Source organism: Notamacropus eugenii, chromosome 6 (genome assembly GCF_028372415.1).
Source record: "Notamacropus eugenii isolate mMacEug1 chromosome 6, mMacEug1.pri_v2, whole genome shotgun sequence".
Classification (NCBI taxonomy): Eukaryota; Metazoa; Chordata; class Mammalia; order Diprotodontia; family Macropodidae; genus Notamacropus; species Notamacropus eugenii.
Window position 1 is genome coordinate 28,831,314 of NC_092877.1, and position 17,138 is coordinate 28,848,451.

At 37.9% G+C, this 17,138-nt stretch overlaps 1 protein-coding gene and 1 pseudogene across 2 annotated transcripts in view; one reads left to right on the top strand and one right to left on the bottom strand.

The window, feature by feature from the left end:
- Positions 1-17,138, bottom strand: part of NELL1 (neural EGFL like 1) — a 905,733-nt gene that overhangs the window by 293,905 nt on the left and 594,690 nt on the right. The gene's annotated exons all lie outside the window — the stretch shown is intronic.
- LOC140512672 (dimethyladenosine transferase 1, mitochondrial-like) lies at positions 11,275-12,337 on the top strand (annotated as a pseudogene).

Below are 17,138 nucleotides of genomic sequence, written 5' to 3' on the forward strand. Positions count from 1 at the left end.
TAATATCCTAAGGTCACATTTGAACTAAGGTCTTCTAACTCCAAAGTGAATGCTCTCTCACCTAGAAGCATTTTTTTCATTTAGAAAGTAGTAAGACATGTTATTGACATTAACCTAATATTCATCTGACATAGGTCCTGGAGTTGAAATGAATCATCATTCCCTTTTGCAAATGCAGAAATTGAGACACCAAAGGGTTAAATGATTTGTCCACTGAATTGACTATCCCTACTCCTCACACACAGTGGTTTTCACCATGCTATCCTGCTTCCACACCAGAATGGGCTGGCCCCCAGGTGATGAATTCTGTTGGCCCCAACAACTCATTAAATGATCCACTGAGGCATGGAGAAATATCCACACGGACTGACGGAATCATTGATTTTGTGAAACATTGAATGGTTAGCTACTGTGTAAATCTTGAAATTGAACTAAACTTAAAATGCCTTAAATGGATCTGAGAACAAAGTTTGCCCCTCAGAAAGGCAGTTGAAGGAGAGAAACATTAAAGGCTGGAACCAGGCTAAGAAACTTATCTCTTCCCTTTTAAACCAACATAATACAAACCAATTTATTCTACTACTTGTCACATCAATTCTATGGCCCACCTCTCAGCCCCAATCTCCAAACCTTGTTATTGTACAGTTGTTACAAGTGCACACAACTTCAAAGTCTATCTGCAATTCTGTATTGAACTGATGAACACCTATTTCTCTCCCTAACATAGACAATCAATTTCACATTCCGGTTCCAGGAACATTTGTGGGGAAAGGGGGTGGAGATGTGCCCCAACCATCAAACACAAGGATCTTCTCTGGGTTCATACTAAAGCTTTATGTGTTACAATTAAAACAGTGATATATAACAATACCATTTTTTTTATTATTGTTACTACAGCTATTTTCATCATCACCATTATTTTGCAATTTCAAGAAAACATATTTAGGCTAAAAAAGTCTTTACTAGGAGGAAATTTTGGCAAGGAGTTTTTGCAGGAAGCTATCAATTTGCAGTGTTTTAAAGTTAAAGCGCATATTTCACAATGATCCCCAGACCAGTTACTACTTTTACCTCACTTTGTAAGACTTTCTATATATTATCTCATTTTAGTCTCACAATCATCCTGTGAAATGGATGCTCCTAGTACCCTCATTTTACAGATGAATCCCAGAAGCTTGGCACAAAGGAAAGTATACTGGAGTTCATACCCTCATATTCTGAACTCTTATTTGATGTTTATATGGGTCACCTTAGGCAAGTCACTTAAATTCCCTAGACCTAGGTTTCCTCTTACATAAAGTGAGCAGAGTAGGTCTGGATGGTTTCTGAGGTTTTTCCCAGTTCTAGATCCATGATCCTGTGTACATGCCAAGGGTTACACAGAGAGTTAAGTGTGAGATAACGAAAAAGAAGTCAGATCTTCCTGACTCCACGTTCAACAGTCTATCCACCATGGTGCACTCAGTAATATTATCACAATTGTTAACATGGGTGCTGTAATGACTGAAAGAAAGGCTTAAGCTTTTCTGCTTGGCTAGTTGTGTTACTCTGATGGGTTGGTAGAATCATTACAGAGCCCATGTTAACACAATGCATATAATAGATGGTAAAAATAATGAGAGCCTGCCCTTGTATCATGTTATATAATACATAATAATCATTATCACTTTGCATAGAATTTCAGGCTTCAGCCTGACCTTGTTTTTTAGTCATTTATCACTCATATTCTACTCTTCATGACCCCACTGAGAATTTTCTTGGCAAAGATACTGGAGTGGGTTGCTATTTCCTTCTCCAGTTCATTTTACAGATAAGGAAAATGAAGTAGAGTTAAGTGACTTGCTCAGGGTCACACAGCTAATAAATGTCTGAAGCCAGATTTGGACTCAGAAGATGAGTCTTCCCTGACTCCAAGCCCAGTGCTCTATCCACTGCACCACCTGGCTGCCCTTCAGAACCCCACATGAGGAAGAAATCTTTTAAACAACAACTCTGTCAAATGGTTATCCAGCCTTTTAATGAAGACCTAAAATGATGAAAAAAAAAAATCACTCCCCTAAGAGAGAACCATTTCCAAGTTCAGACATTTCTAATTGTGAGGAACATTTTTCTAACATGAAGTTAAGTCTGTCCCCTGACACTCCCATTAGCTGCTTTCATTTTTTCCCTCCTTGGCCTCAGCAGAACAGTTCAAAACATCTTCCCAATAACCACCCTTCAAATGCAGTGTCCCCAAAATCTTAGTGCAGTTTTTAATCTTTTAAAGCCATACTTTACAACAGTATTTCCTAACTGCTGAATGCCCTGGCCCACATTTTTCTCTGCTCCAGGATGGAGCATCTGATTCTTGCTATAATTATGTGTGATAGGCATAACTTTATTTTTAATTTGAGAGGCAACATGAAGTATTAAACAGTGTGCTGGACTTGGAATCAGAACTGTGAAGACTCAACTTCTCCTTCTGACAGTTAATAGTAAGCAAGTCATGAACCACAAGCCAGTCATGTCATCATTCTTAAATGAGTTTCTGCATTGATAAATTGGGAATAATGAAAAGTATTTATCTCATTTATTATTTGATAAACTGAAGTCTGTAAATTTCTTTGTAAGCTTGAAAATATTTGTAATTGTGAGTTATTTTTGCACTTTCTGCTTTAAGATTACTTCCCCCTACTCTGTGTGTATCTTGTACATACTAATATTGATATGCTGTCTTCTTGACAACGCAAGCTCCTTGGGGACAGGGATATTTTTTTTACCTTTTTTTTGTTCCTTGCCATTAACAGTTTCTGACACAAAGTAGCCACTTAATAAATTCTTGTTTATTGATTGATCCTCATAATAACCCTTTACGTTGGCATTCATTATTACAGGTGAGAGAACTGAAGTCCATAAAAGTTAGATGACCTGCACCACATCACACCTTGGTGGAATAAGGACTTGCACCAACGTCTTCCATGTGCAGGAGCCCAGGATTCTTTCCAGTTTTGTACCAACCATGGAGAACAACGTCATGTTGATTATAACCCTTTTATAGGCCTTGTGCAAGTGAACCTATAAATAGATGCTTATCCATAGATGGGCCAGGGGGTACACATAGGTTTCTACTGATGTGCCCCATGTGACACAAGAGGGAACAAGACAGATGGAACATCCATCCCTACCAGGGCAACCCATTTCTACTGCTGCAACAACACCAACAGCAAAACTTATCCCACTGCACATAGCCTTCCTATTAATTCTATGCCAGTGGCACTGGCATCACCTTGGATCATGAATGATATTATCTTCTCAAAACCTAGAACACTGGAGATGGGAGATCACATAGAGGTAATCTAGTCTACTTTACTCAGACCCAGCGAAGATAGTCTGAGATCCTGAACCCAAGATCCTTGGGAAAAGCAGTTCTCCCATGTCACCAGACCTGTTTCAAGCCCAATCATCACTGAGAAGAGAAATCATTGTGGTGATGGCCCACCTTCTCTATCATCATCCGCAACAAATGTTGATCATTGTCACCAATGGGCAGGTAAGCACAGGAGCCCTTGGAGCAGCAGAACCTCCCAGACTACTGGTCCTTCTTCCAGATTGGCTAGGGAGGCACCTGCCACACAAAAAGAACCAGACATCCCAACCACCTGCCACCTACGAGGCAGGAAAGCTGGTCAAGCTAATGTAGTGAGGCACCCAGGGAGAGAAAAGTATTGGGCCAGGCAAGTAAAGCCACCATAACCACATTGAGCACTATATCCTCTTGGACCCTGATGAAAGTAGCCCAGGATCCAGACCCCAAGATCCAGAAGAATAGCCATGTTTTCAGGCCAGTTTCCATAACCATCATCCTGGGAAGCAACTCCTGTGGAGATGCAGCCTGGTGATGACTGCAGACACTATAGTCACATCTCTGGAAGACCAATAAAAAGGGCAGCTAGGTGGCATAGTGGATGGACCACCAGCCCTGGAGTCAGGAGAACCTGAGTTCAAATTTAGTCTCAGATCCTTACTAAATATGTGATCTGGGGCAAGTCACTTAAAAAAAAAGACAGACCCATAAAAGAAAATGTTGTCACCAAAATCACTGGCACAAATGGGTCAATGTAAGAAATGAGTATGATTTTATTTGTGGAAATGAAACTAAAGAATCCTTGCCATCTGCTTTGCCACTGAACTCTAAGGACCACAGAAGCTTTCTGACTTTGGTTAAAACTTTCCATGTCTTATCTCCCTCAGTAGAATGTAAGCTCCTTGAGAGTAGGAACTACCTTAAATTTCTATCTACATGCCCAGATTTTAGCACAGTGCTTTTCACACAGTAAGTACTTAATAAATGTTTCATTCATTCATTGTACTGAGAACCAAAGCAAGATCTACTGAAGGGATATAATTTTCCAAGGTCACATAGAGAGTCAGTTAAAGAGCTAGGCCTAGGACCTGGGTTTCTTATTCCCAGTTCAATGCTCCCTCTGCTTAAACCAATTTCCTTATGTGTCCACAGCCTCTTCCCCTTCCTGCATCCCATCTCTAACCCAGGTTCAATATGTTCAGGCTCTGGATCTGTGAAGCCAGGGCATCACATAGCCTCAAACCAGTCCTTTCCGTTGATGAATGTCAAGCCATTTCACTACCTGTATTGGATTGCTGAACTCAGGCACAGTTTGGTCAAGAACACAGGTATCTCATTGCACTCCAGAACATGACCCTGTGATGCCAACAAGATTAAAATGTAATTGTGAAGTTTTTAACTAAATAAATAAAAGTACAGTCAAACACAAAGTTAATATATGGCTTTCTATATCAACATTTGAGCCACAGGCAACCAGAGATCCTTCCGCATTGCTTAGTGGTCCCCATTTCCAAAGGAGTTTGATACCACAGGTCAAGAAGGTACTTAGCATCATTCTGAAAGGGAAAGAATTAGATTCCTGCTGGCTCCTGGAATTTTCTAGCCCCTTCTATTTTTATTGAACATAAGGAAAAATGTAAACAAGGGGAGAGGTTCAATGCAGGACAATTGGTGAAAAATGCACCTTAGGCCCAAATAAAAATGCTTTCAATAGCAAGTTATTACAGTGTTTTCTCCCTCACCCTTTTATCATTAGAATGGAGAGAATGGAAAAGAAAAATACAGAGTTTTTATACAGAGATGATTCCATTTATTATTTTTTTTAATCTTTCTATAGTGCTTAAATTTAAAACAGGAAATGACAAATAAATGTAATAATTAACGGGTGATAAGTTAGGAAATAGTAATATATATGTATATTTATATATATATATACACATATATATACAGAAAATCATCAATAAAATATTTTAAATATGCAGAAGAAAATGAAAATATAAAAATACATACAGAGAATAGTTCTGTTATTACCTTATCATATGTACATATATGAAATATAAATATTTAGATATTAAGGTATATATTTATATGAAATTTTCTAGACAGAGAGAAAGAGAGAGAGGGATAGAAACAGAGAAAGGCAGAGAGAGGGAGACAGAAGAGAGAGAGAGAGAGAGAGAGAGAGAGAGAGAGAGAGAGAGAGAGAGAGAGAGAGAGAGAGGCATCATGAAAGGAAACAGTATAGCGAATAGAAGTTGACCTCAAAGCTAGGAAGACTTGGGTTCGAAACCTATTACTGACATACTGTAACATAATCAAAGAGATTAAAGATCTTCTCCACCCATTAATGAATCAGCCTATTAAGGGGAGTTTGATTAGGGTAGAATTGTAGGAAGGCCCATACCTTTTGTTAATGAGGTGCTGGTTCTCAAGGGTTGTGATGCCCTCTGGCTCTGAAAAATGTATAAATATTCTGAGGTGTAGTTTTACTTTGGGGCTTGGAAGATTTGTGTGCCAGATGAGACTCTGGGAAGCCACTAAGCAGCTCCCTGACTTTGAAAACCCAGATGTTGGTACTTCTCTCTCTGGTAACTATGTATGTATGGTCAGTTATCTGTCTGTTTATTTGTGATATATGTATTGCTTATTCTCAGTCAGTTGGAAGCCCTGTCTATTGATGTTTATTTCCCTGTAGTTTCTCTGAAGTTCCGGGTGCTAACTTTTTCCCCTGAACTAAGCGAATGATACATGTGCTCAATTAAAGTAGATTGCTGACCTCTCAAAAGTTGCCTTTCCTTTTAGAAAAGCAGACCTAAGAATCTGTGGTAGCAGGCCCTCCTGTTTATGCCAGGGTTCTTGATGTTACACACACACTGGACATAGGACCCTGAGCAAGTCACTTAACTTCTCAATAAGAAACTCACGAAAACTGCCTGTGACAGAGAAGTTATAGGCTTGCAATGATAGGAGGGTCCTTTTCCCAAAGTTCCTATTTCAATAAATTAGCAAATCCAGTACCTGTCTTCTTTTTTCCTTAAAAAATGTAAAATGTATATAATATCATTTGCTCATAGGATTCTTTTTCTTGTTCTATATATTTGACAGGTTTGTCTTTACTAATAATGACTGTTAGGTTCACAAAGAGAATAATTTTAAAATACTTGCACGTACTTGTATACCTGTCTGTCAAGAAACATTTTATCAAGTGCTTGCTATGTGCCAAGCCTGGGGATACAAGAAAAGGCAATAAGCAAACAGTTTCTGCTCTCAAAAAGTTCACAGTCTATTGGGGGGGACAACAGGAAAACAACCATGTATAAATAACCTATATTAGGAGAGATTGGAGGTAATGAATGGAGGTCAATGAAAGAGGTTTCCTATAGAAGATTTTGGCTAGTTCTAAAAGGAAACCAGGAAAGGCAGAAGGTAGAGATGAGGACGAAGATCATTCCACTCACAGGGAATAACCAGGGGAAAATATACATAATTGTATATAGAAATACTTCAGTTGTACTATATGGCTAGCTAGTCAGAAGAGCTGGGATGGAGCAAAGGTTATTTGAGGCCCACTAGCTATTATGCCATTTTAAAGTTATCCTCTAGACTAAAGCATTAGTCTAGCTTTGAAAAATAGACATACATTTGTTGTGATTATAAAAACAAAATTAAATAAATACAGTTCCTGGATCCTAACAGGTTGGTATGGAGGACTGAGATTAATCTCTTATAAAACAAAGACAAGGCAGTTTTCTGCCAAATCCACTTCCAGAACTGGTCTGCAATTTGATCAACATGACCTCTAAGTTTCAAAATCAAGTTTCAAAAATTTACTCCATGTCTTCTATATATGTGGTAAAAAATCAAAAGGATTGCTTGAGAAGAAACATTAGTCTCTGATTTTTTTTTTGGTGGGGGGGAAGGGGAGAAGAATGAAAAAGCTAATGTCTCTGGTCAGGGCCTCTTGGATTCACATTTCAAAGTGTCTGGTGACAGGTGACAACTTGTTGTATTCACTAGGGCCAAGAGAATGGCTAAATGGGATTTGGCCATGCTCTCTCCCTCCAAGACCCCTTACACTTACATCTTTCTCTCTCCTCGTCTTACTGCTTCTTTTTTTGTACTTGTCTTTCTCTCTTTCTGCGTGTGTCTCTTCAAGTCTATTTTAATTTCTCTCTCATTCCCTCTTTTTGGCTTTCTCAGTCTCTCGGTTCAGTTATGGTTTGTCTCCTTCCCTGACCCTACTGTCCCCCTAAAGAAGTGTGGAGTGGCAGAGAAAAATGTGATTGTCATTAAAAATGTCCTAATTCCAAAAACATAGAAACTTGGCCTCAAAATTCCCTTTTATCATTTTCATACCCTATCTTTTATCATGTTTATCTGTTCATAGTTCTTAACCACCTAGCAGAATGAAAGTTCCTCCAGGACAAGAAATGAGTGTATTCTTGAAAAAATCTTTACCACCTCTTTCCCTAAAACAGAAGCTCCCACACATCATGTTTTAAAAATCTTTGTTCAAATGAAAGAAAAATTACTAGCTTCCTTCTATCCAAAGTACAGAGCCCTATATCTTATTCTATAGAAAGAAATATTGCCTGCTTTCCTGGCTACACTCCACCGATAGCCTTCAAGGATGTTGTTGGCAAGATATTTTAGCTGTGCTATGTTTTCACATGACAAGTCATAAATTTTAATCCTTCTTGGTTACTTGCCCTATAGACAGGATGAAATTAAGCTGGGGGAATTCAAAAATATATCATGATTGTCCATGTTGTGAAAACTCAGATTATACTTCATTAACACAGTCTACAGAAAAGACCATTATTGAAAGCTTCCCAAAGCTCCTCCCTATGGTGCCCTGCTAACTACACTTATCCTTTCCATACTGAGAGGATTAGGAGTGTGGTAAAGACATGGTGCAGACTCTAGGAATTTCCTTGAACTCTCCTTCAATCTTTCCACTTAATCTGGTTTTTTATACCCAAATCTGTTACCCTTAACCTAGCCTGGCCCTCCATTGTCTGTTGCCTCCACATGGCCTCTGGCTAATTCCCATCCTTGATTACTTCCCACTTATTCCTTCCATTGTCTGATACCTCCCAATTGCCACCAGCTGTTTTTCACCCTTGATTACATCACTAGTTATCCCAGTCCCTTCAGGATCCTCCTTAGATCCCTCCTCCTAGACTACTCCCAGATCTCCTCCCACAATCTTTCTGTATATAAGTTCCATCTTGCCTCCATGAAGGCACTCAGATTCAGTCCAGCTCTGCTTCTGTCTAGCTGAGATTCTATCTGGCCTGGTTGTCAATACAAGCATCACAAATGGTTAGGCTTCTTAAGAGTCAACATATTATGGTGAATTTTAATAAACTTTGTTTTACTTTGACTGAAAGGCTTGAGTCATTCATTCAGCAGGACCCCCTGTGGTATTTTGTGTTCCTGAGCACCCCAACCTCAACATTATGGTTCCCTGACCTCATCAGTGCCCTTGTGTAACAGCGAGGACCCTGGCATACCCAGGAGGGCCTGTTGTTCAGGTTCTTAGATTTGCTTTTCTAAAAGAAAAGTAACTTTTGAGGGGTCAACAATCACTTTAATCAAACACATACACCAACAGAGAAAATAGAAGCAGAGAAATAAGACCAACAGACAGGGCTTCCAGCTGTCTGACCATAAGCAATACACATATCACACTGTCTGAACATTACATACATACATCATTACCAAAGAGAGAAGCACCAATATCTGGATTTTCAAAGCTGGGGAGGGACTCCTTAATGGCTAGCCAGAATCTCATCCGTCCAAACAAATACTTCCAATGAGTAAGCCCCAAAGTAAAACCTCCCCTCAGAGCATTTATACACTTTTCAGACCTGGAGGGTACTACCCTCTGACCCAGTATCTCAAGAGAAATTAACAAAAGATATTGAAGCATGTTAATGGAAGGAGAAGATCTTTAACTCTTCCCCTCACCCACCATTAACCTTACATTAACCTTAAACCTTGAAATCTGGAAAATCTGCATAAAATTTTTTGGTTCTCTCTTCATAACAGAGAAGATATCTGATTTATTATGATATTAAAAGATAAAATATTTTGATATTTTACAATGCTATACATATATTTTAAGCATTTCTGAGCTTCTAAATGTATTCTGTGACTGGCCTTTACATATCATCAACAGCTTTCACAAAATTCCCCAAAAGTTCCCATTTAATTTTTATGCCAACCCATGATATATAAAAACCATGATGGGGACAGTCAAGATTTGGAAGGAATAACTGTACTTTCTCTCAAGACACAAAGATAAGGCTACTCCTCTAAGGCTTCTAGTACAATGGTTTTACATCCCTGTGGCAATCTACAATATATAAAAAAACTATGAATAAATTAAGGGAAAAAAATGGTTCAGTGCTTATTATGCTCTCTCTTTTCTGCTAAATACTGGGGAAGGAATACTAGGAAACAAAAATAGTCCCTGTACTTAGAAAGCTTATATTGTAATGGGAGAAAACATTTACCAAAACTGGCATACACAAGATGAAAAGGGAGCAGCTAAATGATAGTCTTAGTAGGGAAAGCAGGAGGAACTGGGAAGTCCTGGAAAGTTCTCCTGCAGAAGATGGTTTCTGAGATAAGTATGGAAGGAACTGAGGAATTAAAATAGAAGAAAGTAAGGAAATAGGATATTCCAAATTTCTGTAGGGCTAGAACTTACTTTGCTTTGCCATGGTCAAACTGAGACATGTTAAGGACCTTAGCTTGAAAAGGTCAAGGTCTTCCACAGCATCAGGGGCCATCTCCAGTCATCCTGATCTATTTCTTGCCACTGGACCCAGATGGCTCCAAAGGAGAAAGTGAGGCTGGTGACTTTGCCCAGCTCTGCCTCACTTAAATCCAGTTCACTTGCATGTTGTGGCATCACCTTCCTGACGTTTTGATCCTCTTTCATGAAGGAAAGGACAAAACAGCAATAGCATGGCTGGAACTGATCTTGCCCAGATTCCGTATCTCTCCCAGGACCTAGCTGAAGACACTCCACAGAGCAGGCAATTATTAAATTTGTTGACTAAGGGGAAGGGGAATGAGAGAAGACTTTTCACCTTCCCTTCCCTATTGAGTGAGGACTTAAGAAGTATTAAAGATTAAAAGATATAATAGGAAAAGTAATTAAACATTATAAAACTTTAATCACACTTGGACTTAAGCCAGAAAAGACAGTGTTAGTTATGGACTCCACCTCTTGCAAAGAATGATGGCAAACTAGCATGCATCCAAGGAGATTTTGCCTGGCAGTGGGATTTTCCAGGGAGGTCCTGGGGAAATAACGGATTTTTCAGGGTGACAAGGAACCTGGCACTGAAGGAAGTCCCAGGGTAAAAAAACCCTAGGTACTGAGGGGATTTCCAGGGTGAGAAGGCAGCTGAGATATAGTATAGAAGTTTATAAATTCAGAAGCAGAGTCAAGTCCTCAAGAAGAAAAGACTTAGGGAGAGTTACTGACTGGGGTGTGAGAGTTGTCTTCAAATATGTGAAGGTCTGACATGTGGAAAAGGGATTAGAATGGTCCTATCGTTGCCTTCTCCCAGGATTGCAGAACTAGAACCTAAGAAGATTTAGACCTGAAGATAGATGGATGGATGGATGGATGGATAGATAGATAGATAGATAGATAGATAGATAGATAGATAGATAGATAGATAGATACATAGATACATAGATACATAGATAGATAGATAGATAGATAGATAGATAGATAGATAGATAGATAGATAGATAGATAGATAGACAGACAGACAGACAGACAGATAGACAGATACATAGATACATAGATAGATAGATAGATAGATAGATAGATAGATAGATAGATAGATAGATAGATAGATAGATAGACAGACAGACAGACAGACAGACAAAATATTTATTATTAATAACTTATGTGGAGCACCTTATCTGAGGAATAGATTACACTGGGTTCATGGGTGCCCAGGCAAAGCTAGCTACTTTCAGCCTCCTGCCTCTGCCCACAAGCAGGAAGATCATTCAATTTTTCAGACTCTGAGCCAGAAACAGCTGTCCCAGAACTTCCTCCTGGACTTGAGGCTGACAGATAAGATCGTAGGAAAGACTGGCAATCAGAAAAATGATAACTTTTATGAAGCAGGTCCTGGGCCAGGTGGCATCTCAAGATTGATTCTTAATGCTAAAGCTGCTGATCTTCTTGTGGTTGAAAAGGACACTCAGTTTATTCCTGGCTTACAGATGCTATCTGATGCAGCACCTGGAGAACTGAGAATTGTTTATGGGCATGTGTTGATGTGTAAAGTAGAAAAGACTTTTCCAAAATACCTTCAAAGCAAGTGGGAAGATGACCCTCCAAGTGTGTAGATTATTGGCAATGTGCCTTTACGTATGTCTACTCCACTTATTAAGTGGCATGAAAATATTTCTAAAAGAGATGGACCTTTTATTTATAGCAGGACACAGGTGACCTTGACTTTTCAAAAGGAAGTGGCTGAGAGACTGACTGCCAGTACAGGAAGTAAACAATGAAGTTGACTTTCCATCATGGCCCAGTATCTCTGCAAGGTGGAGCATTCCTTTAGGATTCCAGGCTGAGCTTTTGTTCCCAAACTAGAGGTGCATGTGGGAATGGTTCTTTTTACTCTCCTGGTGCAACCACAGATAAATCAGCCATTCAAGCTTGTGGAAAAAAGCTGTACAAAGTAATTTTCAGTTCAGAGGTACTGCCATCATGCGACTGGAATCCTATTCCCACAAACTATATGGTCAAAAAGCACTGAAAAAAATCTTAATGTTGGCTCATGTGGACCCTACTTTATGGTCAGTCCAACTCTGAACCTTTATAATGTCTACAGAAAAACGTGTGATGATCCAGGTCTTTTCACCAGTAATTTCGGGGATGAGCTCAGCCAAAAGAAAAGCAAAAAGCCTATAAAGTATACAGATGAGGATGATTTAGATTACATATAGCTAGCTGTCATTCAGACTATAATAATGTACATAATGTTTAAGTTCATAATGTCAGATTTCAGATCTGGACATTTTTTCCCATTTACTCTAATTGTGATAGAGATACTGTATCACGCAGATTATCTAAATAAAGACTTTTTCATACTGATAATGTTTTAGTAAGAAGTATTAATAAAAGTATCAATACTTAGATGTGACTTATTTTTCTTTTACTGTACGGGTTGACAGAGAAAACAAACACAAGCAAATAAGGATAAAGTAGAAGCATTCTTTTAATAGATATGCTGCACATATATATGTGTGTGTGTATGTGTGTGTGTATGTGTGTGTATGTGTTTATCATAAGTAGCCTTTCTTATAACCTTACAAAAATTAAATTCCTGCACATTGTGTCCCTAAACTACATTTAAAAATAACTTTAAGGCTTAACTAAGCAAAGAAAAACAGAAGAAAGAAATGCCCAGATGATTAAAAAAGTTAACCTTTTAAAAAGTAGTTAATCACAAATTTCCCACCTTACTTTTTTCACGTAACTTAAAATAATTAAAATGCAATTTCAAATAATTTTGGTACCTGTTCAAAAATGAATATAAATTAAGTAATTTACTGATTCTGACCAGCTTAATCTACTTTTCTGATATACAATAAATTACAATAACTTACCATTCTTCGGGGGGGAAAATATATAGTACACAAAACCAAAGCTAGTCATTTTCTGGCAATTTCCATTTTACCGCTAGTTGAAAAGCAAAGTAAATCACTTAAACCACATGTGGATTAAAATTTAAATTTTAGAGTCATCCCTATGGATATCCGTGGCTCTGTCTCACAAAAGCACTCCTCATTAAACTCTGGACACTGAATTCTCTCTCTAGTATGGAATTTAAGTCAATGTTAGCATTTTCAGATTTACTGTCAAGAGACTGATGACATGCTTGTAGCATTAATAAAGTCTTATCCCATTTGAAAAAAAAAAGAACTTATTATGTGCAGAGCACTTGGAATACTACTACAAACAAAGAAAAATGCTGACTCTCAATTAGTTTACTTTGTATTAACAGAAAAAAGCTCATAAAAGGGAACTGAAAATTGCAGATTATTTGGGGGGAAGGGGACAAGGAAAGGTATCCACAAAAAGACAAAGTGGAAAAATTGTCTGGAGAATCAGGGGCACTTAATTAACTCCAGTGGCTCCTGCTAACTTTTAAGATCAATTGCAAACTCAATTTAGCATTTGAAGCCTTTTACAAATCAGTCTGAGCCTACCTTTCAAGCTTTCCTACTCTTTAGTCCTATTCTCACTCAGTCAAAAGGCCTTTCATACAATTCCTCTTTACTCCACTTCCTTTCCTACCTCTGTGCCTTTGTACATGTTAAGCTCCGTGCCTGGAATGAATTTGCTTCTTCGAATCCTTAAGTTTCTTTCAGAGCTCAGCTCAAATACTGTCTTCTTCCCGAAACCTTTTCTGACCTTCCCAGCTACTAGTCCCCCCACCCCAACATGCACATACAAATTCTTTGTATCTATTTCATATACATCTATGGAGGTAAGAGTTGTCTCCCTTCCATAGACTTCAAGTTCTTACAGAGAAGGAACTATACTCTTCACTTTTAAAAAAATATCTTGTCCCTGGTACAATACTTCCTTGTTAGTTGATTGATGGATCCGTTGACTAAGAAGTAGCAATCATTCTGGCTCAGAACAATGAGAGTTTACACGGGCCAACAAGCCCCTTTATGCTACAATCTACAAGGTAATAGAATTCTCTGTTTTTCTCATAGATCACCTTTTAGTCACCTTATTGTCTATTTCCCAACCTTCCCCCCCCAAAAAAATCCCCCAGCCTAAAATGGAAGTAGACAGACCCTCTTCCACAAATCTAATCTATCTCAATTATTTCCAGTTAATTTTTGGATAGAATCCTCACTATTAGATAAAAGATGTGTCCCCTGAAGGTTATTAATATGCAGAAAATTCTAAGTAATTCAAATTATTTCAGGCCCCTTTTTCTTGACTTCTTGAAAAGTTGTTCTTTTATTGACATATCCCCATCCTAAGTTCCTTCTAATCTACCTGGCATTCTGATTACATAAATCAATCAGGTGTGAAGACCAGCATTAAATTCCATCCTGAAGTCCCTCTAAATGACTTTATGACCAGAATTTCACTCTTCTCTACCTATTGGGAGAGATGATTCGGAATTCAAACAAATTTGCCAGACCAAAGCCTACTTTTCTAAAGGCATGCTGACTTCTGACTTGCTAAGCCACTGCACCAGGGAAGTCATTCTTGTCCTTTATCATATTCACTGTTATTTTCCCCACTTGAAAACTAGTCTTCAGGATTCTTCTTTCTTGAACCCATTATGTGAGTCCTATTTGTGAGTGCTAGCCAACTGGGGTGTTTTAAGTGTTTTAGCTAAAGGCTTTCTCATTTCCTTCATGACTTGTTCCCAAATTCCAAGATGAAATTTATCTAATTCTCTACCGAATGGTTTGTCAATTTTATTATCTTATATGGTATAATATCACACTGACTTCATTTTCTACCACTCCCTTTTTTTCACTTCTATTGTAAAAGAGCTCTTGGTCTCTGTGAAGCATCCCTTTTACTGAGTCGAGAATCTCGCTAATGTCTTGATGGAAAGCCCCATTAAGCAGCTTCTCCACACCTCGTCCATCTGAACTTCTAAGTCTACATTAATTTCTTTCTTATCCATCAACTCTGGAGTTTTTGGCCTCATGTCCCCTGGGAATGTCTCTTGATCAGCTTTTTTTAAACCCTTCTTTACGTCAAGGACCCTTTTAAGCATCTGATGAAGACTATATAGCCCTTTACACAAGAAGTTTTAAAATGCATGAAATAAAATATGCAGAATTAGAAAGAAAACTAATTATATCAAAATAAAAAACTATCAAATTTTCTTTTCAAAAATGTTTCCAAAAAAAGATTCCAGATTGAGAACCTCTAAACCAATCATTGTTTCCCTGTGAAAAGTCAATGATAATGAGTGTTCATTATGTTGATTTTATGCATTGTAAGACCTTGAATGCCTTGTGAATCAAACCCAGGAATGCTTATATCCAATGTAGTGAGTCAAATGTATTCTAACTTTTTGCTGACCTAAAATTAGTTGGTTCTTGTCTCTTTGATGTGATCTCTGGATCTAGGGGAAGTGATTATTTCATTTTTTTCTCTACCTGTTGCCAACAACTAGAATTGTGCATGGCCTATAATAAATGTGTGTTATTAGATTAATCTCATCAACATGTGACTTACTTCAATGTAAATCTGTGTATAGCTATACCTGCCCATGCTTGTCCTTTCCCTACTATATTGGCTATATGACCCCAGATAAGTCATTTATTTTGTTAGTGCCACAAGTAAGTAAACGTGAAAGTTGCAGAGAAGGAACTAGCATGCATTGGCAAAAAGAGTTTCTCTTGGGGATTTCCCTTTACCAACAATAATCACATTGAAGCCAAAAATAAATAAGTGAAAAACAAGAAAATAAACCTCATACTGTTGTGAGTAGAATGGAAAGGTTAATTTGTACAATAACACTCTAAAAAATGTCTCTCCCCTCTTTGGTCCATCCTTCATTCACATGTCCAACTGATCCTCCTAAAGCACAAGTTTCATCATGTTACCTCTCCCCTCACCATGACCGTTCAATAAACACTAGTGTCTCATTATCTCTCAAGGCTAAAAGGGTTAAGTGATTTGTCTAGTAAATGTCTGAGGACAAATTTGAACTCAGATGCTTCTGAGTTTAAGACTGGCATTCTATTTACTGTGCTACCCAGCCGCCCATTCATTTTTTAGGGTTAGATTAATTAGTTTCCAATTTACTTTTAATCTACACTCTCATGGTCCTTTACTAAATGTAATTTTTATTGCATTATGATTTCAAAGTAATACATTTAATATTTTTTATTTTCTGCATGATCATTAGGTTTTTAGGCCCTAATATATGATCAGTTTTTGTGAAGGTGTCATGTACAGCTCAGAAAAAAGATATACTCCTTTCTTTTCTTATTCAGTTTTCTGCAGAGGATTCTATTCATCTTATGGACTATTTTCTTATTTATTTTATGGTTAGATCTATCTAGCTTTGAAAAGGGAAGGTTGAGGTTTCCCCACTAGAATAGTTTTACTGTCTACTGCCTTTTGTAATTAATTTAACTATTCCTTAAAGAATTTGGATGTCATGCCCTTTAGTATATATGGTTTTAGGATAGATATTACTACATTGTCTATGGTTCCTTTTAGAAACATGTAGTTTTCCAGTTTTCCCTTTTGATTAGGTTGATTTTTGCATTTGTTTTGTCTGAGATCAGTTTTTTTTTTTGTTTTTTTTGTTTTTTTACTTCAAGTGATGCAGAATAGATTCTCTCCAGTCCCTTATTTTAACTCTGTGTGTGTCTCTTTCTCAAGTGTGTTTTTTGTAAACAATGTACTGTTGGATTCTGGTGTTTAATCCATTTTCCTATCCACTTCTATTTTATGAGTGAATTTACTGAGGACCTTTCTCAAGCTGAACTGCCAGCCCTTCAAACTCTGCTGCAGAGAGTACTACTCCAATGTCCTGGCCACAAGGTTTGAATGCCAAATATATGTTTGTCTAAAAAATTATTTTACAGAGAAGTCACATAAGGCAGTGCTCACATGGAGGTCAGAAAAAGCAATACAATATAGATTTTGATATCGATTGTCAGATATGAGATGCTAGCTTAGGATTTCCAGCATGGCATACCCACATCAAAGAAGGTGCTATGATCTGTGAGCAAAGCAGAATTG